Below are 13,793 nucleotides of genomic sequence, written 5' to 3' on the forward strand. Positions count from 1 at the left end.
GCTGAACATAAACTGTTGTTTGTCGCAGAACTTATTTTCTGCAATAATCCAAAAGTTTATGGAAAAATCCCACTGGCTTTTAGTCAAAGGAACCGTGCTAACTTCGGGGCTGGCCTACAAAAATGCATCATCCCTATGACTATTTAAACATTTCAAGTGTGAGGTTTTGCTTTGTGGCAACATCCCTGATGTCACTGTTGGCTTGTCTCGCCATTATTTCTTGCTGCACCCTGATTCACTCATCCCCAGTAGCTCTGGCTCTGCTTAAAATATATTGTCAGTTGACCACACACAGATTTTCAGGCTACAGCCTTAACATGTGCTTTACTGTCACCATCTAACCTTGACAAACACCCCAAGACCCTGTCCTGTTCGAAAGCTTCATCCCATCTAGAGTGATCACACTTGCTCTGTCAAACATGCCAAAATCTGTTCTGGTGTTTCTTTTGAGCACACTTTTCACCTTTTTTGTCACACTTTCTTCTTCCAGTTCCTGAGTTACCACCATGCTGTAAATTGTTTCCCAGCATACAACTGCACACCCTGACAAGACTAGCTAGAAGGAGCTCTGCTGTTTCAGTACACTCTGGTGTTGCTGGATAAACAATGAAAACAGGACTATCAGATTCCTCTATATCTTCAAACTGCATAACTTCCCCTGCACAAATTGGACTCCATCTGCCTGCCATTGTGTGAGATTCCTAACCAGCTCCTGATACATCTCAGGCAAGCACACCATTCTAGATCCATGTTTTGTATTCTAAGCTCCTCAGTTTGTTGCTTTTTCTAACTTGCTTTCCCTGCAGAAAAACAAATGCACTAACAAACTCCAGTAGCACACATACTGTGCAATTCAATTCCTTTTATTTTTCTTCTTAATGAATTATACCATTAATGATGATTTGGCACAGAGTGCCATTTCACTTCATCATAATATGATTTGTATTCAAGAGCTGTAATTGTATAATGAATGCAAACAGTGGCTGCATTTTTGCAGAATTCTACTGGTCAGCTGTAAAGGTTTTTAAAACAGTACAGCTCCCCTTTCTACATTATTTATTAAAAATACCAAACTGAAATGAAAGAAGACTTCATACAGTTATAGATGTGACCATTGTGAATAAGTACCTGTACAACCCCAAATCAGAAAACGTTGGGACGTTGTGTACAATCAAAATTAAAACTGAAAATAGAGATTTGTAAACCATCTGTTTCCTGTAGGAACTTCTTCTTCTACTTTCGGATCATCAGTTCCCACTGAACTAATGATTCACATGTTAAACTTAACATGTTTGTACGCCGGATGCCCTTCTGGATAATGTCTAAGTTTAGCGTCACCAATCAACCTACGCTGCATGCCTTTGGACTGTGGGAGGAAACCGGAGCATCCTGTAGGAACATTGTTTTGAAACATTTCAATAATTTTCTCACACAGATTTTGGCAAACTGGTGATCCACAGACCATCTTTGCTCCTAAAGGGCGAGGCCTTTGCATCAAATCATGATGCAGTCACCTGTTAACATCACCTGTTTCAAATGGAATCATCATTTCATTGTTTTTTACCTCATTACTGACCCTGAGATGCAACCTTCCCAACTTTTTTTGGAATGTGTTGCAGGCATCAGAACTGAAGTGAGCGTTTATTTTGAACAAAGAATAAAATTGATCAAATCAAATAATGTTCTGCTGTATTGTTTTTAATGTAATAAAGGACACCGATTATTTACAAATCACTATTTTCAGCTTTAATTTTGATTTTACATACCATCCCAACTTTTTCTGCAGTTTGGAGCTGTACAGATGACAGTGTTCATGGTCAGTTTATTAACAGACGTTGCTCAGCAATTAAGAAAAAGCCCATGTGGTTATACAGTAGACTTTGGTGAATGTACTGTGTACATGTCTCATCTGTGGTAGATTTGGAAGAGCACGTCAGTATTCAGTATTTTCTAAGGTGTAAATTTAGTCTGCCAGCAAAGAATACCCACAGTGATTAGTGTTGACACAGGAATTGGTTACAATTTGAGTGACATTTCAGTGGACTGACACAAAAAATCTTCTGGGACTGTTAAGTAATGACGTAGCATTCCATTTCATACTACTGTACCACAGAGCTGAACTCCTTTTATTCACAGCTGTTACACAGCAGTTGCAGCATAACTCAACACACAGGTTTTTTTACATTCACTGCAAGATGTAGGTTTTTTGTGTGTACATTCACTACAAAACCTGCTTGGTTAAATGTCATCAAAGGCTAAAAATCCTGGCAGCCAGAAAGAAATCTACTCAGGCGCTCTTATTTGGTCATTTTAGCATAACCACCAAGCGGGGTCTATCAGAGAGATGTGTCCCTAGTCCACCCTGCAAAGCCAGTGCTAATTGCATGTGTGTAGTAAGGGTTTATTGCATGCCATAACTTACAGAGGTATCAAAAATAAGCTTCTGAATGTACAGCCCAGCGCAGCTAACCTTCTCCCTCTGAGCTAAGTCCTGTCGGGCATTTACTTTAGAGCACTGTTTACCATCTGTCTTTGACCTGCAGTGTGGGCGGTGAGTCACCCACTATCCTGCACTGAGATCAGGCCTGGAAAAAGCCAAGAGATTGGAAAGAATGTCACAGGGAAGTGGTGAGTGATTCCATGTCAATGTGAAAATCCATTAATCACAAATTGACCCCGATCCAAGAAAGAGGCCCAAACATTCCTGGGCATGTTTCCTTCCCCACCTTGGCCAAGTGATTCCTCCATTCTTTGCTACTTCTTCACTCAGCTGAGCAAGCCTTTTCTTCTGTACACTTCACTTCTCTAATATTTGTACCTTTCCCTGTGACACTTTGCCCTTCTTATTTCTACTTTTTTCCATAAAGTGTTCTATATTTTTTCTCCTTTCCACACAGTGTGAGTAGTTGTAGTCTGGAGTGACGCCAGTGCAAACAGCTTGGGCAAACCTGCTTTCAAAACAGGGTCCATAAGAGCATTGCTCCCCTACTAGCTCACATATGGAAGCCTGGCACACACACACATTGTGGGGACTCGGCCTTCCTTGCTGGAAGCAGCTACTAGTCTCCACCATGTAAATCGGTAGGTTTTAAGGTGACAGCTTGGTTTAAGGTGAAGGTAAGGGTTAGACTTAGGCATTTACCTGTGATGGGTAAGGTTAGAGCAAGGGGCTAAGGAATGCAATGTGTCAATGACTGTCAGTATGTGTGTATGTGTGTGTGTAACGCACTTACAATGGTGCCATGAATCTACCAGGTCAAAATCATCTATTTCATTTGAATAGGACATGATCACCTAACCACACATATTTCCCCTTTTCGCTGGGGTTGGTGTGTTGTATTTTGCATATTCTAGCCTTAGGATACATTGCAGACACATGCTGTATTTATCAGCTGTATTGTTGGTAACTGTTCCGAGCCATGCTAATTTGCTACTGATATAGCAGTGTGGTGATAAGTCAATAGTACCAGCTGCACAATAAGCCAACATATCCCGTTCCCAGAATATGTTCACATTCAAACTCATTACAAGAGAAAATGTGATAATTGAATATTTAGATTTAGAAACATTTAGAATACAATTCTACTTGTTTGATTTAAGAGTGCACTCTGGTTTAATTCATCTAAATGCCACACGTTTTAACTTGATTAAAAATGATATCTGCTGTTATTATGTCTCACAGATCTTTTTCTTTCTCAAAATAAGTGAAATAACCCGGCATTGCAATTTCAGCCAAAACAGTTTCAAGAGCTCAAAGAATTTTTCCAAAAAGTTGGTTTCTGAAACACGACAAAACATGTAGATCACTTCAGAAAAATAAGTAAATAAAATCTTCTCCTGAGAAAAACATTCAGGTCTTAGCTACTAAAGGCTCCGCTGTGATAATCAACCAGCTAACTGAGCTGCTGTTTTAGATGAGGCCAGAACTGTGAAAACAACATGCTAAAAGAAGCTACAACGCTTCCTAGACTGGGGGAATGGCTTATTCTCTATCAGTTTAAGGCTATGACCAGCACCTTTCTCATTCATTCATTCATTCATTTTCTACCGCTTAATCCCTGAACAGGGTCACGGGGGGGTGGGCCGGAGCCCTTTCTCATTATGCATTAACATTTTTAATTTTGTTAATATAAAAAAAATTGATTCATATAGCTTTAAAGTTGTATTAGCTGTGTGTGTTGGTGAGAAGCTGGTGAGGGATCATGTTCCTGTTATACTACAGTGATTCATACTCTGTCAAGTGGCATCAAAAGGACACCATATGAAACTCTCCACACGTACACTACGTACTCTAAAAATGAACCAAGTTAAATATACACTGACTTTTGTTTTGCTTTCATTGCTAAAAGGTTGAGATATGATTCATTTTTATTAGTTTTTAGGTCAGATAGTGTTTTGTATTGTTTAGATTATATGTGCTTAGATTTCCTGTTGCCTACTTCACTGGCTGATATTTTGATACTAACAAAATAATTAGACAATAAAATACACCATTGTCTCTACCAGGAGATTTTTGCAGTATAGGTCTAAAAGCCTAGATGTTGGCACTCTCATCTTTCCCTGTTGTTAAATTTGCCTCTCAATCAACCTTTTCTAACCGTTGTAGAAATAATGATCCATGAAAGTGGCACAGGAGGTGGGAAGTAACAAAATACAAAAGTTCCATTACTGTACTTAAGTACATTTTTCAGGTATATGTACTCTATGTGAGTATTTATTTTTCTGACATTTGGTTTGTTACTTTTATTTTTAATACATGAGGGGAATGATCAATTATTTTTATTTAGCGCTTACTGCAAGATGTGCACACCACTGCACTGAGTGACACGTTCCTTCTTTACAGTCTGTAGCTTTGTGCATTTCCACTGAGCTCTCACACATGCACAATTGGTCTTGCTTTACTTCAGACCACAGATGTATGCTTCAGACACTGTAAAAGGTTATGGTCGTTTGAAGCTTTTGGGGCAACATATACACTGGTCTCGAGCTTTGTAATAAAAAAACATATCACGCAGTGCAGCAGTGTGCTTCACTGATGTTTTTAATTGTTTTTTGATCAACAATGGACTGCTAAATAAGTAAATCCAGGTTGGAGACTAACAGACAATAACTGTTAAGCAGAGGTAGTTTGCTCTTGGTTTTTGTTTCTGTATGGGGATTGTTGAAAAACACTGTATCCTTTAAGGCTTAAACCTGAAATGTGTTCTTGTTAGTTAAGGTTAAATATTTTTGGTATATATTTTTTATTTTATGTTAAAATGGTGTAATAATCTTGGATATATATTAATATGATGTGAGGCTAAGTTACATCTCTACCAGCTGTAGAAAACAAAAACAGCTGGTAGAAATGTCCTCTGAAGGAATACTTTTTGCATTTATACTACATTTCAGAGCCTGTACTTTTTTACTTTTGCTCAAGTAAAGAGTTTGAATTATTACTTTAACTGTTACCAGAGCTTTTTACTTCTACTTATGTATTGAATGTGTGTACTCAACACACAAAGCAATCTACAGCTCATCTCCAAATCTAAGCCTGCATCTGTGCTCCTAAACAAGACAGATTGCTGTTGTTAAAAGGCATGTATGTCACTGGAGCTGCTTAAAAAACCACCTCCAAAAACAATGAGTCATCACATCCATCTCCCTGACTCCAGAAGAAGACCAGTGAGAAAGGAGAGAAAGAGCAAGCAAGATGGACTAGTACATCATCATCCACAACCTCAACTTCAACATGGGATTTTTGGTTTGTATTTGTAATAACATAGCCATAGCTTCTTTTTCCTGCTGTGAAGTTAGACTTCTGAATTCTGGAGCAGTGTCTGGCAATAAGCTTTCCCCAACATGCCAGTCTGGAGGCAAACACAACCCACGAGCCAAGAGAAGAAGCTTTCTTCATCTCAGGGAAACCACAACAACAGAGATGGTTATGGCTTGTTTCATGCAGCTAGAGCCAACACTTGGCATATTTTCAACATTCATTTAGGGGAAACAGGCCTGAAAAACACAACAACCGCTGACTAATACCTTCTCAGCAGGACAGTGGGCAGCTTATGCAAACAGAGCTCCACTTTCAACAGCAGCTGTTATCAAATGCTAATTCACATTCCCATCTTGTGTTTGTGTATCCATGTATTCATTTCTGGCACAGGGCAGATTGAGCACAGGGTCATAATTGTGTGCAGTCAATGGTGTTGTGAAAGATTTCAGGAGGAGCTGAGTGGAGCTGAGTTGCCTCAATGCAGCATTGTTCTGCTACTAGCTGATATGAACCTTCCTGTGATCCATTTTCACCTTAGCAATAGTAAAATAAGGGGCACAGAGAGAATCGATAATGTGTTTCTAGTGGGATCAGAGTCAGAGGTGTGTATTTCATGGGGACCAGACTGGGGTGAAACTCCAGCCAAGGCTCTCAGTCTCTGTGGAAATGAGACTGAATACTCCCTATTCATGGATGATGCCCAATCTTTCTGTTGTTGTAGACCATCTCACTTAAAAGTGAAGTCCCAGGGCTTTCATTACACAGACATGAGAGGTGGAAAGGAGGAAGAGACATAGCAGAGGAAACAGATGAAACAGCGGGCATTCAGAACATGTTTACCCCTATTAGGCCTTGTATTCCAACTTATATTTTGCTTGAAATTTTATGCAATAAGATCATTTCTTACTTCCAGTACAACACAGACTGAATTCTTACTTTGAAGGACTACTGAAATAAATGATAATAAATTTTCATGTGCCTATGAAAAACTGAACCCCTATTATGTGTTAAAAGTGCTATATTTCCCACATAGTTCCTTCTATACTGATGTAAACCTACTCAAATTAAAGCTGACTTGGCATCTTAATGTAGCATCCATTATTTTCGATCAAAGTGAACGTACCGTAGCCTACTGAAGCACATAGCCTGAAGAACAAAATATGTCTAACTGTCCAAATATATATATATACACTTACCTATTCTCACATTGCCTGCAGTGTTAATTATTACTGTGCTAACTACCTAACTCGTAAGTTCTTACCTTGGCACCAACACTATGTATATTTTTATTGGAAACATTATTCAGTGATACAACAGCCAGACCCATAACACAGACTTGTGAGTCTTTTCCCCATGAGCTCCAAACAAAACCATTCAACCCACGCATGTCACAGTTACCTGCAAAACAACTGCATTGAACCCTACACACTAGCAAACTTCAGACATGGGAAATGAAGGAAATTAATCCACTGTGGCATTATCCTGTAAGTGATACATCTGGCCTCCTCACTTAGCAAATACTTGCCTAATTACACATTATGTTGAATCAGAGAAACATTAGCAATTTTTCATCTCTGCCTACCTGATGAATGTTTTGTAAGTCCAATATCCAACCTCCTCTTAGCTTTGGTTTGGTCCCTGCCAAGTCCTGGCAGAAATATCTGCCTCTGTAGCTGCTAAATGCTCCTCTCTGTTCACCTGCTAGCTGTTTACCATTTAGTGCTAGGTAGATAGTGAGCACGTAATGTAAAACCAAAAAGACTGGCTTAAAGATGGTAAAAAGCTCTAAAAAGCTAAGGGGAGCTGCAGAATTGAATGATTATCAGGTGATTATTCTCTGAGTTTGTCACAGTACACATCCATGTGTGTCATTGTCAATATAAAAATAGTTTTACAGCTTTAAGAAATGAGTATATTTTAATCCAAGTTTCACTAAATCATACGACAAAAACTCAAGGCTCTAAAAAATAAGGTGCACTGTCTGTATGTCCGAGCATTGATGTGTACTCCGGTGAGTGTGTGTGTGTGTGTGTGTGTGTGTGTGTGTGTGTGTGTGTGTGAGCGCGGCCGGGCGACTGTCGATAGGTGACAGTGGCTACCTACCGAGTTCCTCTTTAGTTTCCACCCCATGCTCAGATTAACTTTATTTCAGAGTTGACTAATTAATCATGCATTATTGAGAAACAGACCCAAGGAAGGTATCTTGCTTCACTGTAGTCCCGACACAATGCAGAACAGGTCTTAATGACTGGTGTACACGTGTGTGTGTGTGTGTGTGTGTGTGTGTGTGTGTGTGTGTGTGTGTCTGCGTGCGCGCACGAGGGACACTCAAGGGCAGACAGACTAACTTTGAATGTCTTTCTTTGCTGTGTTCATCTGTTTCAAGACAGGTTTCCCCAAACTATTTGGCAACATTTAAACCACCGGCCAGAATTCATATGGTCAGTCATGTCACATTTTCATTCTATTCTATTTTCTTCACTTTTCTCTGCTGTTTTGCATGTCCCTAAGTCTTTTGCTTACACACATTTTCTTGTGATTGGCATGACCTAACGTGCTCAAACCCCAAGATCACACTGAGTGAAGACAGGGCTGTTTTAATCCTCTTCAGTCTCTGTCAGAGGGACGCTGGTTAGCCATAGTTAGCCAGGTAGCTGTCTGCAATGAGCAGCCTGGCAGCACCACAGGTTACCTGCACTTTCTGTTTCATGTCTCCATCTCTCTCTCTGCCTCAGTAAACCAGAACAGAGTGACAGACTGCCAGTGTCCTATCGTGCTCTCCCTGAACTCCACCCACACCCTCTCCCTCCTCCCCCACTGCCCCAGTACATAACATGGTCCAGAGTACACGTGCAAACAGAGCTATGCCTCTGCTCCCTTCTCTTCTGCCTCTCACACAAACATTTTCTATCTCCGCACACATGGGTTCTTGCCAGCACGAAGACCGCGCTCCAAGGGTTTAATCAGAAGCAAAGGGACTGTCGCCTGCAGGCAGCCACTCTGAGAAATAACACAAACCAGGCGGCGGTGAGGTGCAGCAGCCCACTTTGCAATCAAACGACATTTCCAATACTAATCAAACATAAGGCAGAAAATTTAAATGTAACTTAAGTGAGGCCTAGGATCCGTCTGCCTATTGATTAGTAGGATGCCACAGAGCTCGCTCCTCTCAGATAGCAGACATGACATGCATATTACAAACAATACTGATTCTGCTGTGAGACTTAGTCTAAAGGGGTGGTGGTTTCCTATTTTTGTGACAATTAAGTATGGCCACTGAATGTCTGTGAAGTTCACCAGTGACATTTTACAATGATTGGATGGTAGTGTTGCTCTTAGTGATGAATCCATGGAGAGTCACGTTTGATTATACAGAGAAGTTTGTGTTGATTTACACCATAGACAATATATCAGTATAGACTACTTCAACTTCCTGCCTCCATGCAAAAGCAAAACCAAAATATTTTCAGTACAGGGGCAGCCATCTTGCTTTTGTGGTCCATTTGGCAAACAGACTCTGCATAGTAGCAACAAGAGTGGCAGTAACAGGCCACCAGAGAAAGCTGTCAAATCATTTGAAATATGTACACCCCCCGTTTGATTAGTCTTTCATCAAATCGCTCACTAAAAACAAGCCTAGAAGAAAAATTACCACTTGTACAAAAATTAGCTTGGCAATATATAAATCTCAGTGCAATGAGACATTTTTTAAAAATTGTGGTGCACTAACTTCCAGTTTAATCTTCAGTTAATGTAGTTAGGATAATTTGGCCCAACTGTTTAGTTTAAAACCTGCCTGATCATCTGACTGCTCATGTTTCCTCCCTCATCAGGCCTTGATGTAGCAATGCTACAGCAATCCCAAATCTCAGCAATTACTTATTTGAGCAGAATGTTAACCTAACTTATAGAAATAATGGCCAAAACTATATAAATAAATTGCAAGTTAACATTAACCACACACTTTCTCTTACACATGATCCTCACCAGTGCCCATTACCAGATTCCAGGCTGTGTTAAATGCCCTCATCCATCTAATATGTAACACTTATAATTTTAACATCAGTTGACCTGTGTCCCCTGCGCACATGATCCTTCACAGCCTCAGCCAAAATTCTATTTCAACCACTACTTTTCCAAACCCCCCCCCTCTTGGATCATCTGCGGTCAGGAGCCGAAAAGTCAAGCTCACAGTGAAAAAGAGAGAGAGAGAGAGCAGATCAGCTCATCTGTATGTCAGGTTTCAGTTACATGACCGGTCAGCTCTGTGATCAGTGTTTCTGCCTAGCTGCTCTTCATCACGGGAAACGGTCAAAGAGATCAGTGACAAAGGAAGCAACCCATAAAACGTGACTATCTGATAAGCACACTGAATGTCTGGTGCAGTGATAACTTCAGTGTGTAATGTAGTTTGTTTTTTTTAACCGTGCCTAATCGTAATCTCTGTTCTCTGAGGAAATCGATCATTTGAAGGGAACTCATGAGGTAACCAACAGGCTGCATGATTTCTTTTAATAAAGGAATGGGGAGTTCTTAAGACTGTTCTCGCCAGTGAGCTCCTAACACAAGATACCACTGACTGACCGCTGACATGCAAACAAGGCAGCATCAACCTCAGCTAGCTGCCCGAGCTTTTTACAAGCCTGTAAAAAATATTTTACAAGGTCTCAAGCAATAAAGCTGTTGAAGTTGGAGGCCTGACTGGTAATCGGCCGCGTACAGCTGTGGGCAGTGCTTCAGACATTAATGAGAATATGATTGATCACATGGAGGGTAATTGAAATTGATTAATCATTTGAGAGTTGGAACTTAATCTCTTCAGTGTCCAGAAGTTATAGAGGTTATGAACAGACAGCAGTGAGATTCTGCATTATAATGTGCGCCGTAGGCAGTCCAACAGGACAACAGAGCAGACCGTGATCAATACTAGCAAGGAAAGACCTGAGAGCCACTGCCCTGACAGCCAATTTCCATTTCACAGAGAATTAAAAAGCAGAAAGTGCTCATGCATTTGTCAACATCCTTCAGTCGTACCTATAGGGAACACTTGATTTGATGGATGCCGTGCTCAGCGCAGACAGTGCCATGGCTGTTATCAGAAGTTAAAAATTGCGTAATTTGTTGTTGCATGCCACAACGAAGATTTGAGCGATAAACATTCAGGAGGAATGTTCGCATACCCATCACATCTGGCTCATCTGGCTCAGGCTACACAGTTTGACAGGAAGTGGATTAAAGTGTAGTTTGGCCCAATGAGGACAAGGCCACAGAGAATATCTATAATCTGCATATCCATAAATCTAATGGAAATTGTGCCCTCAGTCACTAAAAGATCTGAATGAGGCAGCCAGCTGTTGTAGACACTCAGCCAGAATGCAATGTTAAATACCCGAGTTTATTTAGCACATTGGCTCTGTCTGAAAAATCTCCTGACAGCAGTTAGCTTTGGTTTCATGACATCAAGTGACAGCACACTACAACCATATACTGTATTACCTGTGTGCAAACTGTAATAACAGACAGCAATGTGATGTCCTCTTGGATTGTATGAGAAACCGTTTGCATTTCAGAGTTGCTGTTTTCTCTGTCCCAGTCCCCTGGCACATGATTGCACCATGGCTAAAATAAACTATCTGAAAGCTCTGAGGCTTATAGCCCTTCTGTCGCTCACATATTAGGTGAGCAGAGGAAGCTTGACTTTTAAAGATAATTCCTTTCCAGTTGGGTTGCAGCAAAAAAAAAACAAAAAAAAAAAACCTCTTGCCGAAATGAAAAATATTTTGAGGGTGAATGAGATAGTGAAAGTATGAAATAGGCAGCAATAGGGAGAAGTTATACAATCTTGTGCTGTGATTAGCAAATTGATATTCAACCTTTTTTGTTTGCATGGTCACATTTATAGCCCTTTTGTGAATTGTTTTGTTTTAATGCAACCACGGTCAAATTTATGTAGAGTAGATAACCATTCTACAAAAATATGAGCTCAGTTGAGATCTTGGAACTGAACATCATTAAGAGTCAGTCAGGACAAGAAATTAATACAAGGTGCCAGAAATTCAGACATGTTGCAAATAAGCCAGCCGATTTAGCCAATTCATTTGAACAACTTTTTGGATGTAAACTGTAAAGCAAATGCACATGACAAGGAACCAACAAAGGTAAAAATCCTTCAGTGCACAGGATAAGAGTGTGTGCCTACTTTAGGTCAAAGTTAAATTAGCACAGACAATGTATTTTCATTTCTTGACTCAGTAATGTCTCGGTATATGCCGAATAGAAATCAAAATCCTGCTCCTTGACTAATCAGAAAAGAGATAGTAATTGATCTGAGTGAAGATTTATATTGTTTGGGTTATTCTTCTGTCTCAGTGATATTTCACACCCAAGATTCAAGTTGTAATATACTGGAAATATCTTGTGTTAAGGTCCATAAAAGTCTGAGTGGGAGACTCTTTGTTTAACAAGGATAGAATCTGAGCACAAAACACAAACCTCTGTTCTTCTTTTTCTCCCACTCACATATTGTTGCATAATCCCATTGGTATCCATATTTTTGAAGCCACATCCTGCCCCTCTTGCTTCCTCTAGAAAATCACAATGACACTTCTTACTTTTCCCTAGTTCCTCAAAAAAGGATTTCCTCCCCATCACCCTGTCTCAGTTTTAATATTGCCTCTTCTGCTGCCCTTTGGCCTCGAACCTCAGCTTCACCCTTCAGTCTCTTAAACTATAAAAAAATTTATCAGTTATAGAAAATTATAACATACTGTAATGGTGCAGCCAAAAATGTATTTAATAAGGGTTTAATTTTCTATTTCTAAAGTACAATAAAACAGTTGTCTGAGAGCACATTAGCTCAGTGGTTTTCAAACCTCCATTCAATATATTTACAAAAATTTGTTATTTATCAGCATATATAGTAGCAAGAATATCAAGCTTTTATCAGCTGAACAAGGAGCTGGAGCTGAAATAGATCCACTATGTTTAGCAGGATCCCTAAAACCAGAAAATGACTGAAAACATGCATTCTCAAACATCACATTGCCCATTCATGAGAAGTTTCATTTTAATGCAATATCCTGCTGTCCCTTTTAAAAAGCTGCTGCAATCATACAGCATGAGCAGTCATGGCTCATTAGCCCTTCAGGTAATAAAACCAACTCACTCAATTTTAATCAATCCAGCTGTCTACACACACCATGCACTGACTTGCATTTTATCTAACTGTATGTATGTGAACGCAACCCGAATCATATTTCTATGCTTGTCTTTTGTTTTACATGCATAACTACATTGATTGTTTGCTGGGTACCGAATTCTGCCAACATGAATAACTGTACTACGGCAATCAGTGAAATTGTTCTTGAGATATTTACTCAAAACCACAAATGTCAGCTCAAGGTAGTGCAAGAAAAAAAGTCATGGGATGACCAAAGTCAGTAGGTTTCATCCTCTGGGGACCACAAATGGTTGCGCTGTTATCCATAAAGCCAGACCATTAGCACGGCTAAAAACTAATTAGCACACGGTTTATTGCTAATGGTAAAGAGGGGCATTATGCAAGTGAAGTTCTTTTAACTGTTCAAAGTTGTAAGGACTGCTCGAACACAACAGTGAGCGAGTCACAAAAATAGACGGACCCAGGAGGCTGACTTCGGTGCAGACAGTGTAGTTTATTTACAGTGATGTATAAGTGACAAGAAATGAACAGTTGAATAATACAGGGACCGGGTGTCGACCATAGGAGTGTACACAGTCAATGATGGAGATGATGCAAAAAGGACCGGGCTGCGGACACTGGGACTCACTCCTGGACTGGTCGGGTTAGGTGCAACTGCAGATAAACAGAAATAGTACATACGGTGAGTGGTAAACTGTGCATCGACCTGCGGGGTGGTGAAGAGCAGAGTGGAGGAGGTCCGTGGTCCGAAGGAGCGACTGATGCAAAAAAAAAGGGAATGTAATCTAGGCAGCTGGAGAGAAAGAGACACAAAACACTAAATACAGATTCAAAAGAACGACGGGGAACAAACGG

Source organism: Monopterus albus, unplaced genomic scaffold, assembly GCF_001952655.1.
Source record: "Monopterus albus unplaced genomic scaffold, M_albus_1.0 scaffold452.1, whole genome shotgun sequence".
NCBI lineage: Eukaryota > Metazoa > Chordata > Actinopteri > Synbranchiformes > Synbranchidae > Monopterus > Monopterus albus.